The 22549-nt window shown below is 36.5% G+C and overlaps 1 long non-coding RNA gene across 1 annotated transcript; it reads right to left on the bottom strand.

Annotated features, from left to right (window-relative positions):
• Positions 1-8649: 8649 nt before the first annotated feature.
• Positions 8650-22547, bottom strand: LOC100922793. The gene is made up of 3 exons (XR_004230372.1): positions 22135-22547; positions 20038-20191; positions 8650-8827 (listed from the first exon to the last, which is right to left on the bottom strand). It is a non-coding gene; the product is annotated as an uncharacterized LOC100922793 (long non-coding RNA).
• Between the last annotated feature and the right edge of the window lie 2 nt (positions 22548-22549).

The following is a 22549-nucleotide window of genomic DNA, read 5'->3' as shown; positions in this document are numbered from 1 at the left end:
GACTAGGTAATGAGGAAACCAAATTAACACTCTTTGCAGATGATATGATCATATACTTAGAGAATCCCAGAGAATCAACTGAAAAAAGCTATTAGAAATAATGAACAACTTTAGCAAAGTTGCAGGATACAAAATAAATCCACATAAATCATCAGCATTCCTATACATCAATAACAAAATCCAACAGCAAGAGATACAAAGAGAAATTCCATTTTAAATAACCATAACACAAAATATTTGGTTGTCTACTTGCCAAGACAAAGTCAAGAACTATAGGAACAAAACTACGAAACATTTCCACACAAATAAAACTAGATCTAATCAACTGGAAAAATATCAAGTGCTCATGGGTAGGCCAAACAAATATAATAAAAATGACAATACTACCTAAATTAATCTTATTCAGTTCCATACCAATCAAACTCCCAAGAAATTATTTTACAGATCTAGAAAAAATAATAAAAAAGTTCATCTGGAAGAACAAATGGTCAAGAATTCCAAGGAAATTAATGAAAAAAAAGCAAATGAAAGTGGCCTAGCTGTCCCAGACCTTAAACTACATTACAAAGCAGCAGTCAACAAAACCATATGGTACTCGCTAAGAAATAGAGTAGTAGATCAGTGGAATAGGTTAGATTACAGGACAAAATAGACAATGACTATAGTAATCTAATGTTTGACAAATCCCCAAACCCCAGATTTTGAAATAAAAACTCACTATTTGACAAGAACTGCTGGGAAAATTGGAAACTAGTATGGCAGAAAATAGGCATTGACCCAAACTTAACATCATACACCAAGATAAGATTGAAATGGGATCATGATTTAATCATAAAGAATGATATTTATAAGCAAAATTAGAAGAACAAAGGATAGTTTACATCTCAGATCTGTGGAGAAGGAATTTGTGGCCAAAGAAGAACTGGAGTTCAATATTGAACACAAAATAGATAATTTTTATTATATTAAGTTTAAAAGTTTTTATACAAGCAAAACTGATGCAGACAAGATTAGTAGGGAAGTAATACACTGGGAAAACATTTTTACATTCAAGGGTTCTGAAAAAGACCTCATTTCTAAAATATATAGAGAGCTGACTCAAATTTATAACAATTCAAGCCATTCTCCAATTGATAAATGGTCAAAGGATATGAACAATTTTCAGATGAAGAAATTGAAACCATTTCTAGCCATATGAAAAGGTTTTTAAATCACTATTGATCAGAGAAATGCAAATTAAGAAACTTTGAGGTACTACTACACATCTCTGAGATTGGCTAAGGTGACAGGAAAAGAATGATGAGTGTTGGAGGGGATTTGGGAAATAATACCTTGTTGGTGGAGTTGTGAATTGATCCAACCATTCTGGAGAACAATTTGGAACTATGCCCAAAGGGCTCTCAAATTGCATACCCTTTGATCTAGTGGTGTTCCTACTGGGCTTATATCTCAAAGAGATTTTAAAGGAAGGAAAGGAATCCACATGTGCAAAAATGTTTGTGGCAGCCCTTTTTGTAATGGGAAGAAATTGAAACCTGAGTGAACACCCATCAGTTGGAGAATGGCTGAATAAATTATGGCATATGAATGTTATGAATATTTTTATTCTATAAGAAATGACCAGCAGGATGATTTTGGAGAGGTCCGAATACTTACATGAACTGATGCTAAGTGAAATGAGCAGAACCAGGAGATCACAGCAACAAAATTATATGATGATCAACTCTGATGTGTGGCTGTTTTCAACAATGATTTTGTGATGAAGAGAACCATCTACACCCAGAGAAAGGACTGTGGGAACTGAGTGTGGATCAAAACATAGCATTTTCATTCTTTTTGTTGTTTATTTGCATTTTATTTTCTTTCTCAGTTTTTTTTTTTATTTTATTTTTCTTGTGCAGCAAGATAATTGTATAAATATGTATGTATGTATATATTGGATTTAACATATATTTTTACCATGTTTAACATGTATTGGATTACTTGCCATTTAGGGGAGAAGGTGGGAGAAAGGGAAAGGAAAATTGGAATACAAGGTTTTTGCAAAGGTTAATGTTGAAAATTATCCATTTGTTTGTTTTATAAATAAAAAAGTTTTAATAAATTTTTTAAAATATATATATTAAGTTGATAGAAGAGAGTAATTCAGAAATAGTGTGACTCCCTCTCATCTAGGCTCTTGGAGGTTTACATGATATAAAAGTCACACCAGGGCATCTGCACATAAATTGCCAGAGAGGTCAGTATGAAAAGCAAGGTAGATTAAGATATATATCAGTAAATATAAACATTCAATAAAATTTGAGCAAAGTCAAAACATAAGGAAAATCCAAAACATAAGCTTGGGTGGACCCAAAACAAGATTTGGGTGATTGGACTCAAAGCATAAAATGTTATACTGCTTAAAACTATCTCTGGCATTCCTAGAGTTTTTGAGATCAGAGTGATATTCTGGGTTCAAACAATGTCTAATCATAAACCTAGTAAAAGCATTTTGCACAATAGATTATCTTCTAATAAAACTGTAGTCCTTCTCTGTCAGGGATAATTACTAATCACAACATACTCCAATAGATTCCAGACAGAGTAAGCAAGTAGCTAAGAAGCAATTATCTTAGCTGAAGTTTATAACGAAGGCCTAACATTATACAGAAAGAGCTAAATGGAAACAAAAACAGTGACTTTCCCCTGCAGCTAAGAGGCTGACTAACCATAGTATTTCCATTTCCAACTCCAAAATCAAGTAATCTTCAAGATAATGAGATAGCTGCAGATAAAGTACCACATAGAAGAAATCCTAAAGAAGCAGCAAACGCAAGAGAGAACAACGTGAACTCTCAGTCTTTTTTGCTGTTTCTTATTGATGACATGCCCAGACTATATGTGTCCTCCAAGGCTCCATCCTGAACTTAATCTTTTTGGTCTTCATCAACTCATTTGACAATCTCACCTACTTCTATCAATTTGGTTATCATTTCTAACCAGGTAACTCCCATGTATATCCATATTCATATTCATATTTTTATCTTTAACCGTAACTATATTCTCCTAATGTCTTTACTCAACTACAATCTAACATCTTCAAATGCCTCTTCTATGTCTCAAATTGCATTCCCTGGATGTATTTTAAACTCAACATATACAAAACAGAACTTATCTTTCCCCTCAAACCCTTCCTTCTTCCCAACAGTCCTGTTACTGTAAAAGATACCATTTTCTCAATCACTCAAGCTCATATTTGACTCCTTATTCTCCTCAATGTACATATCCAACCTGTTGCCAAATCTTGTTTTTTTTTTTCTTCATAATATCTCTCATTTCTTTCCCTCCACTCAAATAAACACAATTGTAGTTCATGCCCTTATCTTATTACCTCTTACCTACTGCAATAGCTTTTTAATTGTTTGAGTGGTAAAGAGGATAGAGTGCAGCACCTAGAGTTCAAATAGCATTTCAGGCACTTAATATCTGTGAATACTTCTGGAATACACTTAATTTCCTTTTACTTCAGTTTTCTGGTCTGTAAAATGGGGATAGCAGTAGCACCTATTTCCAAGGATTTGTTGTGAGGCTTGTATCAAATGGGATAATCATTGCAAATCTCTTAGCATAAAGCACGGTACAGACTTATATAAAATGTTAGCTATCATTGTATTACGTCCATCTACTTTGTATATCTCATTTTCACATCTAGTGATTTATACATTGCCTCCTCCTTTAGAATTCAGGCCTTTGAGGGATAAAGGACTAGTTTTTAGTTTTATTTTGTTGGAGGGTGTGGGGTATATCTCTTTGTATCCCCAGTGCTTGGCTGTATTTGTTATTACATAATAAGTGCTTAACACTTGTTAATTCTGTCCTCTGACCATTAAAAGTGAACAAGTTGAGAGGTCTCCTGCGTTATGATTTGGAAAGGATTCTGATCCCTGCCAAGTACTTATAATTTAGGATTCTGGGGACTACCCATCATGATCAAATTGGATGTTGAAAAGTGTTTTCCTTTATTACTGTTCTGTAAGAAATGACCAGCAGGATGATTTCAGAAAGGCCTAGAGACTTACATGATCTGATGCTGAGTGAAATAAGCAGGACCAGAAGATCATTATATACTTCAACAACGATACTTTTTGATGATCAATTCTCATGGACGTGGCTCTCTTCAACAATGAAGATGAACCAAATCAGTTCCAATAGAGCAGTAATGAACTGAACCAGCTACGCCCAGGGAAAGAACTCTGGGAGATGACTATGAACCACTGCATAGAATTCCCAATCCCTCTATTTTTGTCTGCCTGTATTTTTTATTTCTTTCATAGGCTAATTGTACACTGTTTCAAAGTCGAATCTTTTTGTACATGCATACATATACTGTAGGGGTGGGGGGAAGAAGGGAAAAAGTTGGAACAAAAGGATTTGCAACTGTCAATGCTGAAAAATTACCTATGCATATATCTTGTAAATAAAAAGCTATAATTTTAAAAAATATTCTCATTTACAAAATGGAGATAATAATAGCATTGATCATCATGACTTAAAAGGAACAAATGAGATAATGTAAAGAGTTGCTTTGCATAAAAAATAAAACCTTAAAGTACCATAAAAAAAAAAAAAAAGTGTTTTCCTTGATTTTACTTGGGTTAACTTGTGAAGCTGCAGAAAAAGGGAGGGACCAAGTAACTGGTAGCCATGGCAATGGCAAGAATGAGTGAAAGAGAGAGGAGTGGTTTTTAATAGAATAAATGGCTTGGGTTCAAACTCTAAAGGCCTTTATTCTACCTTTTAAACACAAATTAAAGCGGAGAGGCAGAATTCTGTGCTACTAGAAATGAAACTTTACCGAGCAGGATCTGCCAGACTGACCAGGAATAGGGAGTCTCCCTGAGACATGTTTTTGATCTACCCAAAAACCTTGGTCAACAAAACCAAATGAGGTGCAGAAGAACTCAATACAAAAATCTAGAAATAAGAGTTTAGAAATGTTGCTTCTTTTCCAATCCTTTCCTTGACAGGTAGCTCCTTCCTAGGCTATCAATCTCTTTTTGCCAAGCAGACAGTCAGGCTGATCCCTACAGAACTAATTATACTTGATGCCATGTCAAGATGGAAGGGAAGCAAGTGCCCTCTCTCAGCCTTTCCCCATCCAGAATTTGGTGGCTAGAAAGCCTCTCAAAGACAAAAGAAGTCTCCCATGGAGGATATAGAGCAGGGCAAACGCCTCAGGTCTAGAATGTCTTATGACTGCAGTGCTTTATTGATGGTTTCACAGCTGTTAGGGGCTGAGGAAGTGCAGGGGGAAAAGGGCCGAGGGAAAAAGTGGAGGAGGGAAATAAGCAGAAGGGACCATGGGTAGAACCCGTCCCCTGCTTTCATAGAACACCAATCTCTTGGGAGTGGGGGTGGAATTAAAAAGCTGCTGCTACAGAAAGTCTTCCACCTACTCTTCTCTCCCTATCCTCCCTCCACCCTAACGGACACAGCTCCCGCCCCCATGCATAGGTGACTGATTCAGCTGTGGGTGTTTTCAGACAATTGTCTACGCCGCATGTTGCCTGGGACCCCGGTTAAAAAGGATGCGGGCGGCACCCATTACTCTTATGTAGTTTCTCCCGGTTGGAAAGAAGGGGAAAAGAGGGGATACAAGCCCCTCCCTTACCTCCCTCCCCCTTCCTCCCCCTCTTCCTCCTCCCCACCCGTCCTCATCACCTCCACCTCTCGGTGGTTGTTAGAAGACATGCTTAGGGGGCAGATGCCAGATGTGGGTGGAACAGCTAGGATAAGGAGAAGGGGCACTAGAAGCTCCCATGAGGTCGGTTCGTAGGGAGGGAGGGAGGATTTTTTTTTTTTTTTTTTGGAAGGACGGCAGAAGTGCCCGGAAAGGTAAAGGAAGGTGGGGCGGGGGCTCTGGGAATCAGCCCGCAGCTCAGGGTTATGTGAGGTGACGGAGAGGAGGAGAAGGGAGGGAGGGAGGAGGATGGAGGAGGGAGAAAGGAGGAAGGGAGGGGGCAGGGGGATGTGGGCTGGGGTGTCTGGCGCTAGTCGGACAAAGATGATGAAACGTGAGCGCTATATTTACCGAGGGGGAGGAGACGGTAGGAGGAGGGGTGGGGGTGCAAAAAGGACAAACTGTTCAACAACAACCACAGGAAACATCGGGAGGGCTGCGAGCTGCGAGCTGCACAGAGGCCTGAGCAGTCTTAACCCCGGGAGTGCAGCTTAGTTGGAGGGGGAGGGGGCAACTACGGATCACCCCCCCTCCCCGATCGTGTTACTAAGTCCAATGCGTTGTTTATTATTCATGCATTTATTTATTTATAAAAGTGCCTGACATGAAAGCGTTCAGTTTGCGCGCGCGCGTGTGTGTGTGTCGGGGAGGGGGGGGAGAGGATGTGGAAAGAGGCTCCTCATTCCATCAGTTTGTATCTTTTTTTGTAAGCACGATTCCTGCAAAGTCATCCCCACCCCAGCCCGAGCTACTCTCACCTCGCCTGCCATCCTCTTCCCCCCTCCTCTCCTTGGCTCCCCGAGTTAGGGTGCAATATGGACTATGTATAGAAACTGATGTCACCCAGGCATCCTACTCTGCAGTGCCTTAGTGGGGAGCTGACGCTTCGAAGGTTTTCACTGTATTCTTGGGGAGTAGGGAAGGAGAAGGGGGTGGGGAAGATATGGAGAAAGTAGTCTCAAGATCTAAGGCGTTGGATAGGCAGAGGATAGCCACAACACGTACAACGTGCCCAGGTGGAGGTGAGAGGCTGGCAGCACATTGAGCTGTCGGCCCACCCAAGATGCCCTCAACACTCCTCTCCCCCCTCAGCCCTATCCCCCCTCTCCTCTTCTCCGAGGTGAAGGCGCTAATTTCAGGATTGTTCACGTGGTCCCAGGCGCCCAAAGCTCCTAGCACGAGTGTGGGGCGGGTTCTTCATCCCCCAATCTAGGGCAGTTTGTTCAACTGCAGTCAAGGGAGCTAAATGTTCCAGCAGGGAAGGGATTTCTGAGAACTGGGACTGTCCTCAGATGAACTCTCCTGCTGCTGCCGCCGCTGCTGCCTGCGGAACACTTTTTAAAAGGGCAATGCCAAGGCTACCTCTCGAATAAGTGGCTGCAATCCGTGTGGATCTGCAACAGGAACCGAGCTACCGCCTACCCCGGGTTTTCTGTGCAGGGAACTGAATATGGGAGGCTGCGTGCTAAACAGTCTCTTGCATATGCATGAATGGGTGGCCTTTCTCTGCCTTAAATGAAAAGATTTGGGGGGAGGGGAGGGGAGCCGAGGGGCAAAGGGGAGGTTTAAAAGGCTGCTCTCTGATGATTGACGGATGTGGTTGTGCTAAGCAGAAATTATGGCATCTTCTCTCATACTTAGAACATCCCTTATACCCTTCTCCTCTTCCCCATTCCCAGCTACGTTGGATTTTATTTTTGGATGCAATGGAGATTTTCACAGATAGCATTATAATGCCATTAGCAGTACATATTAAAGTTCTCCAGGGGTTATTCATTAGCTTTTTCCCCTCGCATCTCAAACCCTATCCCACACCACTCCACAACAAACAGAAATTTTATTTCTGGGTAATTTATTATTATATTACCTTAATTTTATTATTTTATATGCCTCGATGGGATAACTGAGCCAATAGGGTCAACAAGGGGAAGGCCTGGAGTCAGACTGGAAAATTCCTCTGACCCACTCAAGTTCAAAAAACAAGACATGTTTTGCCCCTTTCCCTCGGGCCATGGAGCCCATCTTCTGACTTCTCGCTAGAGACTGGGGATTCTTTTCAATTCCTTTCCTCCCACAAGTAAGAAAAGTAACTGCTGTCTAAACCAATGAAACCTATAGACTGAGATTCCTTCTTCTGAAAGGTATGTTGCCCTAGAGCTAGAAGGAAAGAAAAGCTCCTGAAGAGGATGGGGGAAAGGAAAAATTTAGCATAGCCAACAGGCCAGTGCAATAACTGATATTGAGCCTCCGATCTCTCAAATAATTTTGAAGACAAAAAAAAAAAAAAAAAATGGAAGAGAAGAATTAACTTTTTAAAATATCCTGATAATTTAGCTTTTTAGCTTATTGTTGGGGAGGGGGAATGGAGGAGAAAAGGAGAAAAATTTGGAACGCAAGGTTTTGCAAAGGTGAATGTTGAAAACTACCTTTGCATGTATTTGGGAAAATAAAATACTATTTATAAAAGACTAATTATCCCCCCAGAACTTAATAGTATTTTTTCCCAATTACATGTAAAAATATTTTTCAACATTTCCCTCCCTCTTTTCCCTTCTCCTCCCCAAGATTGCAAACAATCTGATATAGATTATACATGTATAATCATATTAAACATATTTCCATATTAGTCAAGTAATGGAAAAAAAGAATCAAAACAAAAGAGAAAAAACACAAGAAAGAAAAAAACAAACACAAAATTGAAAATAGTATACCTCAATTTGCATTCAGACTCTGGATATAAATAACATTTTCTATCCTGAGTATTAAAACACTAATTCAAACCAACCCTAGGCACACTAGTTTTCATTTTGATTTAGCAAAGAAACTTGAACCTGTAGGCATTAAATACTTGTTAGTTAATTAATTAACATAAGACACAAGCTCATCCCACAGAATGAAATCTATACATACTCAGAATTTTTTAGAATTAGAAGAGATATTATCTTTAATTTAATTCATTCTTAGGTGAGGAAATCCAAAGTTGACAAAATGATTTGTCTATCCCAGGGCTCTCTATTGAGGAGCATAGCTGAGCTCAAATCTTCTGATTTCCTATGTATACAGCTCTTTGTTGATAGGTGTCATGCTTGGTATAATGGGAAGAACCTGGATTGGGAATCAAAAGACTGAGTTAAATTCCACTTGACTCTTATAGTTTAATAGATTTTTTACCTAGAAGGGACCTCATATCATCAAATCCGAAAACCCATTTTGCAGATGAAAAAGGTGAAGCCCTGAGAAGTTGAATAATTTGCCCAAGATCAACAGGTAGCAAGCTGGAATCTAAACATGGATCCTTTGACTCATTCCTGTGTTATCTTATGCTATGTGACACTGCCCTGTAACTTTAGCCAAGGTATTCACCTTTCTGATTTTCAGTTACATAATTTGCAAAATAAAGGAGACTAGATGATCTGTGGCAGGTAGGTGGAAATGGGTAGAGTATTGGGACTTGAGTCAAGAAGACTTCCTGAGTTCAAATCCAACCTCAGACACTAGCTATGTGACCTTGGGCAAATCACTATCTGATTGCTTAATTTCTCCAACTGTAAAATGAGCTGAAGAAGGAAATGACAAACTACTCCATTATCTTTTCAAGAAAACTCTGGTAAAAAGGATCATGAAGAGTTAGACACACCTAAAAAATAACTAAATAACAAAAAAGATGCTCTCCAAGGTCCCTTTCTTCCACAAGTCAACGGATACAATTAAATTTAGTTAACATTTACTGAAAAATACTACACAAAAACTGACTATGTATTAGAGCACAAAACTTTATAATCAAGTGCAGAAAAGTAAAATATTAAATGCATTAGTTCATAATGCAATAAAAATTGCATTCGATAAAGGACTGTGGAAAGATAGACTAAAAATTACTTAAGTAAATGATCCTAAAGAATGAATAGTCAAAGAACAAATCATAAAAACAATCAATAATTTCATTAAAGAGAATAACAGCAATGAGAGAACATATAAAAACGTTGGGGATGCAGCCAAAGCAGTACTTAAAGGACAATTTATATTTCTAAATGCTCAATAAAATAAAGAGCAGATCAATGAATTTGGCATGCAACAACCACAAACCTAAAAAAGAACAAATTAAATATGCCCAATTAAATACCGAATTGAAAATCCTAAAAATGAAAGGAGAGATTGATAAAATTGAAAAATCCACTGGGCTATTAATACAATTAGAAGCTGGCATTATTTATTATTATTTTTTTAAAAACACAACAGTAAAACAGAGAAACCCCTGATTAATTTGATTTTTTTTTTTTTAAAAGAAAAGTTCAAAACTGAAGAGGGAGTATTTACCACCAAAGAAGAGGAAATCAAAGCAATTTTTGCCCAATTACATGCCAATAAATCTGTCAGCCTAAGTGAAATGGAAGAATATTTACAAAAATATAAATTGCTGAGGTTAACAGAAGACAAAATAGAATACTTAAATAACCATATTTTAGAAAAAGATATTAAATAAACCCTCAATGAATTCCCTAAGAAAAAATCCCTAGGGCCAGATAGATTCACAAGTGAATTCCACCAAACATTTAAAGAACAATTAATTCCAATTTTATATAAACTGTTAAGGAAAACAGGCAAAGAAGGAGTCCTAAAAATTCCTTTTACCACACAAATATGATATTGATACCCAAATCAAGAAGAGATAAAACAGAGAAAGAAAATTAAAGACCACTTTCCTTAATGAATATTGATGCAAATTTTAACAAAATACTAGCATGAAAATTACAGTAATATATCACAAAGATGACACACAATGACAAGGTAGGGTTTATACCAGGAATATAGAACTGGTTCAATCATTAGGAAAACTACAGCATAACTGACCATATCAACAACAAAACTAAAAGAAACCATAGGATTATCTCAATAGATGCAGAAGAAGCTTTTGATGAAATTCTGTAATCATTCCTATGAAAAACACTAGAAAACAGGAATAAATGGAGCTTTCATTAAAATGTTAAGTAATATTTATCTAAAACCATAAGCAAGGATTATTTGTAATGAGGATAAAATAGAAACTTTCTCAGTAAGATGGAGCTAGGATCCCTACTATAAACAGTATTATTCAGTGTTATAGCAGAAATGTTAACCATAGCATTAAGAAAAGAGAAAAAAAAAAATGGAAGGGTCATTAAAATAGGCAATGAGGAAACAAAACTATCATTCTTTTTTTTTTTCCCTTTACATTCTTATTTCTTTTTTTCCCAGTAGTATTTTATTTTTACAAATACATGCAAAGATAGTTTTCAAACATTCATCTCTGAAAAACCTTGGGTTCCAAATTTTTCTCTCTCCTCCTCCTCGCTTCCCCCTCCCCAAGACAGCAAACAATCTGATGTAGGTTAAATATGTGCAATTCTAAACACTGTAATAAAATTACCATAGTTAATTTAGTGCTTGATAAATCCAAAGATCCAGTCTTTAAGGACAAAAACTCAACTGGTGGGAAAACTAGTTTTAGTCTAACATCTTACACTATAAATGACAGTGAGATCAAAATGGGTACAGGATTTAGTCAAAAAGGTTTTGCTCAAACAAAACTAATGCAGTCAAGATTTAAAGGAAAAGAGAAAATGGGCTAAGTGTGGGGATTTATAGTTAATCTGCTAAAGGTCTCATTTCTCAAATATATAAAGAACAGAGTCAATTTTATAAGAATATGAGTCATCTTCCAATAGCTAAATGGTCAAAGGATAAATGAATAGACAGTTTTTAGAAGTCAAAGCTTCTTTTTTTTTTTAAAACATCTAAATCATTATTGACTAGAGAAATGCAAATTAAAACAACTCTGAGGTGCTACCTCAAACTTATCAGGTTGGCTAATATGACAAATATAAAATGATTAATGTTGGAAGGGACATGGAAAAATTGGGACATTAATGTACTATTTTTTTTTTCAGGTTCAAAGAGAAAGCATTTATTTAATCCCTGCAGGGAGAACCCCAGATACACACCTGGGAGCCATCCCAGCTCCTGCCATGTGCTTATAGAACCTGACCAGTTTGTTTGGTTTTAAATAGCAAAAGACCCAAGCATTTTCATTGGATAGATTAAAAGATCGTAACCACCCTTGACCAATGGTCACCAATGTTGTCTGCTTCCCACAGGTCAGGTCACTTCCTGTAAGTCTGACCTTTAGAGACTATGTGACTCCCTGCAATCCAAGATCCAAGACCTGATCTTCCAGTTCTCGGAATAGGGATCATGTGACTTAGTCTCAAACTGAGAAAACTTTATTCAATCAATCTCGTTCACTTACCCCTCTTTTTTATCCATTTGTAGATTTCTCATATTTTTATATCTTCCATTAGGACATCTTTGTGACCTAGGCCTTCAGGCTGGTCCCTCTTCAATACTAACTGTAATCCATCCTATACCATTTAGAACCAACACTCGCACATTAGTAAAAGCTTTTAGGAACTACTTTAGCTACTCCTGAACTGAAATTTTGGAGAGCATTTAGAACTATATCCAACGAGCTATAAAAACTGTGTATATCCTTTAACCTAGCATTATTATTACTAAGTCTGTATCCCAAAGAGATGGAAAAAAAAGCAGAGAGGGACCTATATGTAAAAAATATATTTATAGCAGCTCTTTTTGTGGTGGTAATGAATTGAAAATTGAGGAGGTGTGCATCTATCAGGGAATGACTGGAGAGAAATCTAGTACCAGCTACTGCATGTTAGCCAGACAAATGTGACCTGCTAAACAGAGTTGAGAACAATAAAGGCAACAAAAACAGTCCACAATACCTTCAGGAATTTAACAGTGTAACAGAGAAATACTAACTGGAAGTAGTGAATAGAGGAGAGTGTCCTGTGAAAGAGAAACATAACATAGATCCCCAGTACGGAGGAGCAAAATCTGATATCCCCTTTGCTGTCCCTCCCCAGCCCTCAGGACTGTTCTGTAAGTCATCAGGATTGTGCAAAGGGATCAGGATGTTACAAGGTGAGTTAGGGTAGTACAGTTGAATGAACACTGACTCTGGAATTAAAGAAACTAATTTCACAGTCTGCTTCTAATGCTTGCTACTTTTATGACTATAAACAAATTAACCTCCCTCAGCCTTGGTTTTTTCATGAATTGAACTATCTCATGAAGTCCCTACCAGCTCTAAATGCTAAATATATTGTTCATTACCTAGTCCTTTCTGTGTAATTAAATCTTTTTTAAAAAAGCTTTGTGAGTATGAGTGCTTATAAGCGAAGCTGGTTGCAACCCTTCAGGGAGTACCAAGTATTGAAGTTCCTAAATTCTATCTATGCAGGAATTACAGAACAAGAGCAAAAACAGTAGAGAAAAGGATATTTAGAAATTATTTCCCCCCAAATCTTACTTTGTATAAAATTGAAGGGTGGCATTATTTTATGGTGTATATGCACCCACATAAAAATATATCTATATATACTTATATAATTGTATTTTGATATGCAACTATATGTTTTATATATAACATATTATACATAATATACAACATATGCATATTGTATGTTGCATGTAATATGTGAACATATGCATATTATAAGTGTATATTCCTTTTAAAAATGTTTCATTTTTCAGTTCTGGCATGTATTTGGACCAATATGACAATTTCTTTTAATCTCCTTTATCTTGCTCCTAGCAGCTTTTCTCTATGATCTCTCTTTCTTCTTCCCTTTTAGTTCTTTAAAGATATAAGGATTTTTAATGCACCACAAACTTCAAGAATGATCCAGAGCAATTCTTAGGAAAATCCATTTCTTTCCCAATTCCTTCTTCTGTATTTTTTTCCTCTGAGTGAATGGTAAGGATTTTATCAGAACAAAATTTCCTATTGAAAGAAGCAATTGGGTATTTGAGCCTATTTGTTTTTGAACTGAAATTCTGCCCAAAGGAAATGTTGTATATTTTAAAATTTTATGTTCAATGAATACCCATTTTTGTTTTGAAGGAGAAATTTGAATGTGTGTAATTTGTTGGGCACATTGCCAAAATAGCAAAAGTCAAGATTCCCAGGCCATAAAACCCTAGTTCTATAGCAGAGTTCCAACAAAAAGATTCATACTAGGAAATGGCTTTGACTTCTTTAGGATTCTTTTTATTGGACTACATGCTAAGTATAACCTGAGCCTGTTCTCAGAGTTCCAGTATTGGTGAGTGGAGTGAATTTTGTTTGCTGTCAGAAGTACAATATTTGTTACTTATTGGTAGTGATGTTGTACTAAAGTTATGAAGCAATTGCTAATATTTGTGCTTATCTAAGTAAGCCAGCAAACATTTAATGCACACATAATATCAAACAAGCAATAGGTGCCGTATGGTACCCTGGATAACAAGGGTGGCCCTGGGCCACATTATGAAATAGGTAAAGTTGATGTTTGACCACCCTATTTGCAATTTTGTAATCTAATTTCCTCATCTTATTTTATGCCATGTGTCTCTATCCTTCCCTATGGCACTCAGCATCCACAAAATCTGCTATAGGGAAGGATGGGAAACAATAATAATAATATATATATTCACATAGCATTTAAACATTTATAATTTAACATTTATATATAACTACTAGGCCAAATATTATCATTCCCATTTTACATATGAGGATAGGTAAGGGAGGTTGATTATCCATGATCATAATACTATCCAATGATAACAACTTAAGTTATTACTCTTTCCAGAGGAATTTGCATTTTAACCTTAAGCTAAAGAAGTATTGAAATATGAAGTACCACAGGAAGATCTTTTGGGGAGATTATGTCAATTCTTCCTGACAATTAATGCAAATATATTTTGAGAACCTATTCTGTACTGAACTTCTAGGTCCCATCTATATGCTTCTGTTCCTAAAGTAGAAGACATTAAGTGACTGTAGCAGTGTTTCATGTTTAATCAGTCCTCTGAAGTAGAATTGTGGAACTGAGTGGGCTTCCATCATCATCATCATCATCATCATCATCATTTATGGCACCTACTATGTGACAGGTACCATACTAAGTGACATACAATTATTTCATTTGATCCTCACAACAACTCTAGATGATAGGTATTATTATCCCCATTTTACAGGTAAGAAGATAAGAAAGATAAAAATTAAGTGACTTGCCTAGGGTTACAGAGCTAGTATATGTCTGATGTCAGATTTGAACTCAGTTTTTCCCTAACTTCAAGACTGGTGCTTTAGCCATTGAATAATCTCAATAGTCTCACCATTTTTACCTCTGGTAAATGCTAGATGAGGCCAATATAAGGAAACAACCTCCATTACTTTCTTGTTCTCAATCATTCCATTCAGAAGCATTTGTTTAAGCTCCTATTATGTGCTAGGCATTGTGCTAGGACACAGATACAAAGTATAAAAAGGGGAGATAAGATCTGATGAGATCTGCAGTCCATGAAGGAATGAAAAGTCAGAGGCAAAGAGATGTAGGGAGACCTCCAGAAGCACAACCAACGATCTCTACCTTAGAAGGGTTCTGATGGTTGGATACATATCTTAACTGAATCTGAAGAAACCATCAAGATCATGAGCTTATTTAGCACCCACACCACATTCTTTGTCTCTAACTATCCATTTGAAGATCCATTGAGGAATATGAAAAGGTAACTAAATTGAGACTGATCTCTCTAATAAAAGTTGCCTTTTGCCTCTGAACCCAGTTGTTATCCTTTGTTCTGGAAGAGGACCATGACATCAGGGAGATGATGCCATGGCACGCAATTGAATTGGATTTAAGTGAAGGAGGGATGTGCACTTAGCAGCATCACTTTCTCTTCTGAGGTCGTCTCTTCTATTTTATGCCTATAAGACCTTAGAGACAAAGTCTGAGCAAGTGAAAGAGGACTAGTCTAGGCCAAGTTTCTTTCCCTAGTTGAAAGAGCTCCATAGCACTCTAGCTGATAAGAGAACTCTAATGCCACAACTAAAGAAAGCCCAGTACCCCCTTACCAAGCCAGTGGGAAAAGACTGCAGTTGCCCACAGAGTCCAGGGGATAGATCTATCCAACAAAGATGCAGTGCCCTGAAAATAGTTCAGGTGCCATACAGCTTGCCCATTTCTATGCAATAGTAGAGCAGCTTGGCAGACCTTGTTTGCCTCATTTGAATATGGGAGAATGGAAGAATGGTGATGGCCTGCGACAGGAACAGGGAAGTTTGGAAGAGGGATGGGCAGAGATAATGAGTTCTGTTTTGGACATGTTAAGTTTTAAATACTCTGGGACATCCTGTTTTTCACATCCAATAGGCAATTCACAATTCAAGATAGAAGTTTTACATATTCAAAAGAAGTTTTGACCCCACTATTCCTTTACCTTATTATCATTATATAATTTTATCATTATTGTTTTTTTTTTAATTATCTCAAGACTAGGGAAGTTTTCATCAGAAGAAATAATAACTGACTTTTCTACATAGAACTTTATATGGTTTGCAAAAAATTTTATACCATCATCTTATTTGAACTTTGCAACAATCGGGTGCAAATGGCCAAATTTTTAAGTCATTGATTGGTATAAATGAAAGAAACCTTAAGAAATACCCAGCCCAATACTTAGTTTAGAGATGATATAATTGAGAGCTGAAGTAACTTGCCAGGGTCACATAAAATATTAGTTAGGACTCAAATCCAATCGAGCCTCATGAAATCTCAGATTCTCAGAGTTGGAAAGAAGTACAGAATCTATTTAATCTAAAGCACATCAGACCTAAAATATCAATAAGTGGTCTTCTAACCTTTATTCAAAGACCACCAATGAAGAACTCCTTGCTTTCTGAAGTAGAAATTAAGTTTAAATCTACCTCTCCAATTCTACCTATCATCTGCTTTCTGGGACCAAGAATAAGAAGTGAAATCCTTCTTCCACATGACAATCCAGTACTTGGAAATAGCTTATTATATCTCCCTCTAGCTCTTCTCTTATCCACACCAAACATTCCTAGTTCTTTTACTGATCTTCATATGCCATGATCTCAAGACTCTTTACCATCCTAGTTGGTACCTTCTCCAGTTTATCAGTTTCTTTCCTAGCACCTAGAACTAAACACAATATTCCAGATGTAAACTGATAAGGACAGAGTACAAGGGAACTATCACCTCCCTAATTCTGAACACTGTGCCACTCTTAATGCTGCCCAAGATCATATTCTCTTTTTTGGCTAGCACCACTGACTGACTTTGAGCTTACAGTCCACCAAAATCCCCAGGTCTTTTTCAAATGAACACCCTTTTAGACATGCCTCTACCATTTTCTTCTCATGATATTAATTCCTATAAAATATCATATTATTTCATTTCATCTAACATTTTGGTCTTGTCAATACCCTTTTGAATCCAGATTCTTTCATTCAACATGGTAGTTCTTCTAGCTATTTTATGTCATTTATAAATTTGCTATCTAGCTTTTTATATGTCAATGGATTAGTTAAAAGTATTAATAAAGTTATTAAATGGCATAGGGCTAGAGGCACATTCCTTTGGCACACAAAGGCAACCAGTTTTTAGGCCACCTAACTGTATTATAATTAATACAAAGGGGTTGTACAAGGAGGCCTATAGGTCAAATGTGACCCAGTATAGTCTAAACCACATTAAAAGATAATTGGTAAATATTTAATAAAATAAAAATATAATAAAACATAGGCAATATTCCATTTTAAAACTTAAGTTAATATGTAGTCTGCCTAAATCTTTATGTATGGTTTAGTGACTTGTATTTCTGTTTAAGTTTGACATGACTGATCTTTAATTTTCAGGTTCTTTTCCCCCACACTTACATCAAGGGTGTTCTAAACTCACTCTCCCAGAATCAGGCCAACTGTATCTACCTCTTAGGATAACCCTGAGGTGTTTTGAGATATTACTTCTCTAATATTATTGGTTCTCAATCAATAACAATGACCAGTGTACCCCATTTAATATCAATTAGCTTTTAGAAAAGAATATTTAGATAAACCACAACAGAAGAACAAACATTTCCTCCCTATACTTTAGAGATAAGCTCTCCCCCTATAGCACTTCACTCTCTGGGGAGAACAGATTCTGGCTGCCTAAGGTCTTTTGTCTTTTAGGTCCTTGTTCTGTTTCTACAACTGTAACTAATCAAAGAGTTTGCTATCTACCATATGGTTAGTAGACTAGAATTGGTCTATATGTCTATATGTATGAGTATATATGCACATATATGTACACACATATATGTGTGTACATATAGATATATGTGTGATAGATGTACATTTAGTATTTACATAACCAAGGGGGGCAGCTAAGGGGCACAATGGATATAGAGTGCTGGACCTGGATTCAAGAAAAATCATCTCACCTTTAGACAATTACTAGCTATGTGATCCTGGTCAAGTCATTTAACCTTGTTTGTCTCATCTGTAAAATGAGCTAAAGAAGGAAATGGCAGATCCACTCTAGTTTGTTTAGTAAGAAAACCCCAAATAGGGTCACAGAAGATGCAGATATCACTGAAAGGCAACTAAACAACAAATACACACACACACACACACACATATGTGTGTGTGTATTTGGTAAATACATATATGTACATGCATATATGTATATCTATACGTATATCTGTGCATATATTGTATATATGTGTTTACATATACATATACACACCTAATAAAATAGAATAATATAAATTAAAATACAAGAAGATGACTGAACTTTGATTAATTAATTATAATATTAATAACTAATCTTAGTCTAGGCAAAGAGATGCTGAAACACACTCTTTTCATTTCTGAAAAAAGGTGGGTTGTAGGTAAGGAATTTGGCATATGCTATCAGCTGTTTTTGCTATATCAACTGGTTTTGTTTAACTTTTTTGTTACAAAAAAGGGTTTAATGGAGAGTTGTATATATCATAAATTTACTATTATATAAATACAAGACATCGATAAAACTTAAAGAGTATGGCATATATACATATATACACATATACACAAATACAAAAGATAAATAAAACTTAAAATATATATATATCATTATACATACATATATGAACTAGGCTCAGAAAATGAATTCTTCTCTAGAGACTGGCTGTTAACTTTCCTGAAAGACAGGAGGCCAATGTGATAGCCATTGTGTGAATCCCCTTGGAGTCATCCTTACATAGAAGAGGCAAGTAACTCACACCCAACTAGGAAAGTAAATGTATTTTTAATCAATTGTTCTGACATTGTGCTTCCTGCAAGATAAACTGACACTAGATGCTTTTCTCAACTATCATGATGGAGAAGAACTCACAAAATTCAAATCAGTTGTTTTTTCTAATTGAGTAACTCAAACTATAGCATCACAGAAAACTTATTCTTCATAATGGCACATAATCTACCATACAAATTAGGAGAGTCTGGCCATATTTCATTTAATCTCATAACAACATTTTATTTTGTGATACTGTAACTGCATCATTTAACTGAGGAGGCACTTTGTTCTGTTGGAAGGGGAAAAGGCCTGAAAATCAAAGAGATCTGAGAGTGCTAATCTAAGACATAAAATCAACTAGCTGTGTGACGTAAGTAAATGTCTCAACTTTTCTGTTCTTAATTTCCTCTTCTACCAAATGGGATTAAAGGATTTAGAATCCAAGTTCTTTATTCTACAGAAAAGAGTAATCAGAGAGGTAGGAAGATTAGAAACTGAAGTCTTTATTGTGACTGAAAAAACCATCCACATCCAGAGAGAGAACTATGGAGACCGAATGAGTAACCAAAGTACAAGACTTTTACCTTTTTTGTTTGTTTGTTTGGTTGGTTTTTTATTCTCTTTTCGACCTGATTTTTCTTATGTGACATGATGAATATAGAATTATGTTTAGAAGAACTGCACATGTTTAACTGATATTTGTATTGCATGTTGTCTAGGAGAGAGGAAAAAGGTAGAAAAATTTGGAACACAAGGTTTTTGCAAAGATGAATGTTGAAAACTATTTTTGCATATATTTGGAAAAATAAAAAGCTATTACTAAAAAAGTAAGAAAGAAAGAAACTAAGTAGAGCAGAGTAGAAGCACACAATGCAGATGAGCTCTGGTCTACAATTCCTCCAAACAAGATCTATAGTGTGAGAGACCAAATTCTGATGGAGAAATACAGAGTAAAGAAAAAAGTGAGCTTTTTGTTTAGCCCAGGTCAGAATAGAAGGACAGACCAAGAAGTGTGCAGATATAGGTTACAATATGGGGCTGACAGGACTACTCCAGGGCTGAGAGGCTACACAGCAGCATGAGGAGAATAGCTATTTTGCTAAAATCAAAGAGACATAAATACAACCAGAATTCAAAACCATATGTTCTAACATTCAGTATTTCTTCCACTCTCCTCCCCTGAGATAATGATGATTTCTGTGTTTCCTATCTCAGCAGGCTGTTTTGCCTTGGACCGTCATCTCATCATTATAGATGTTCTCTTCACTTATAAAGACTGGGCCCCTTCCAGTGCCTTCTCAGGATGCTGTGAAAGATAATGAATAATGGTGATAAAAGTGTTGAAGTTAGACTATAAAGCCTTATTCATGACATTTTAGAGTCTCTTTCTTTCTTCCTACCTTTCTTTTTTGATGGTACTATCACATGTTTCCACGTATCTTAAGGAATGTCACAAAATTTCCCAACTAAAATTAGTTCCCTTTAAATAATTTCAGGGTACGTGGCCATAAGAAAACAGTCATTATATCATCCATTGATAAAATTCCTCACATCCTTTTTATTCCTACTAGCTTCGTAAATTTGTTCTCATCTTTCTTTCACTATTGCAAGTCTACCCCCTTCTCTGTTCTCTTCACTCTCAAACTCATCCTATATACTACTCCCACACCAATTGTACTAATTCAAAGCTTTAATCACAATCTCTGTACCACCACCCTCTCATTCAAAAACTTTCATGTATTCTCTCAGTTCAAAGCCTGAACTCAACTTGGCATTCAGAAATCCTTATGTTGGCCTCAACCTATCTCTTACTATATCTTTCTTTTAGGCCTAAACCCTGATAAAATTAGGTTATTTCCTGAATCCAGCTCCTTTTGTTCACACTGTTCCTATGATACCTACCCATGTTGCCCTAGCTTAGAGTTATTTTGCTTTGAGGATTCTGTCTCTATTATTCTGTGAAATCATGCCCATTCTTCAAATACTGCCTAATCTTTGAAAACTTTCTGCTCTTCTAATTCCCCCTTTCTCTGAACTTTCATAAATGTTTAGAACCTCTCTTATGAAATGCCCAGCAGGATGAATACAGAGAGGCTTGGAGAGACTTACACAAAATGATGCTAAGTGAAATGAGCAGAACTAGGAGATCATTATACACTTCAACAACAATACTACGTGAGGATCAATTCTGATGGACGTGGCTCTCTTCAACAATGAGATGATCCAAATCAGTTCCAATTGATCAGTAATGAACAGCGAAAGAATACTGGGAAATGAGTGTGGACCACAACATAGCATTTACACTCTTTCTGTTATTGTTTGCTTGCATTTTTGTTTTTCTTCCTAGGCTATTTTTACCTTCTTTCTAAATCTGATTTTTCTTGTGCAGCAAGAAATAAATAAATAAATAAATAAATATATATATATAATATATATATATATATGTATATATTGTATTTAACATATACTTTAACATATTTAACATGTATGGGACTACCTGCCTTCTAGGGGAGGGGGGTGGAGGGAAGGAGTGGAAAAGTTGGAACAGAAGTTTTTGCAAGGGTCAATGTTGAAAAATTACCCATGCATATGTTTTGTCAATAAAAAGCTATAAAAAAGAACCTCTCGTGATAGATACTGTTTTATACTCCCTTGATTTCTAATTATCTGGACATGTCTTAAACTTTTATCTATTTTATATTTTAAAAACTAATTGGTCACAAAATCAGGAACTATTCTTTCAAATATTTAACTGGACGAAATATTTGTAAAAGATTTTTTTCAAAAGTACCTTCCCTCCAAATCACTATCTTTTTTATGTCTTAGCCACATGAAGAAAATCAATGAACTGTTTCCCCCGCCCTTTCCTCAAAAACAATGAAATTTTTTTTCTTTTTTTGTTTACATCCAAAAAAAGGTGGGGGATAAAAAGGAAACAAAAAATATTGCATGTATTTGAAGGGGAAATGATTTTGTACATGGGGTATAACATTTTAAACTTAAGTGGCAAGAAGGATTAACTCCCACATCTATCACCTAAAAAAGTTAGTATGGAGCATCCCTTCACTCAAAACCTATACTCTTTCCCCAAAAAAATGTCACCCAGTAAGAACTATGCTTTGTGGATTTTTTTAAAAATGAGCATTTCTGTATCTTTTTAAAATTTTTGCTTTTATCCAAACCAAAACAGTGCTCTCTCTTTGCAGCACTGTAATGAACTTAGTCGGTTTACAAGTGTTCAACACTTACTTTTTAGAGAGTCTATTCTGATTGGCTGAGCTAATGTCAGTGACATCAGCCAGCTTACTTTTGATTGGAAGGCTCGTTGCTGGGACTGTAGCCGTTGCAGCAAGGCATTTAACTGCTTACGGACCGGAAATGGAAATCTAAATTATGGTTGTTCCCGGGACTCGGCCCACGGACCGCGGTCGGTGTTACGGAAACCCTCGTTTAGGATGGCACCCGGTCTAGCAAAGGGAAAAAGGATCTAGAGAAAGACTCCAAGCTGGCCGAGACGGAATCCTACTCCTCTCTCATCCCCACCCCCATCCCCTGGCCATCACCCTTTTAAGCGTCAGGTGGAAGGGCTGTAGCGGCAGCACGAGGCATTGAGATGGAACTGTCAGATTGGCCACACGCCTCAGTTATAGACGCACCCTCTCCT

The sequence above is a fragment of the Sarcophilus harrisii genome, chromosome 1 (genome assembly GCF_902635505.1).
Source record: "Sarcophilus harrisii chromosome 1, mSarHar1.11, whole genome shotgun sequence".
NCBI lineage: Eukaryota > Metazoa > Chordata > Mammalia > Dasyuromorphia > Dasyuridae > Sarcophilus > Sarcophilus harrisii.
Note: the sequence above shows the minus strand (reverse complement) of the source record. Positions and strands in the feature narration are given on the sequence as shown.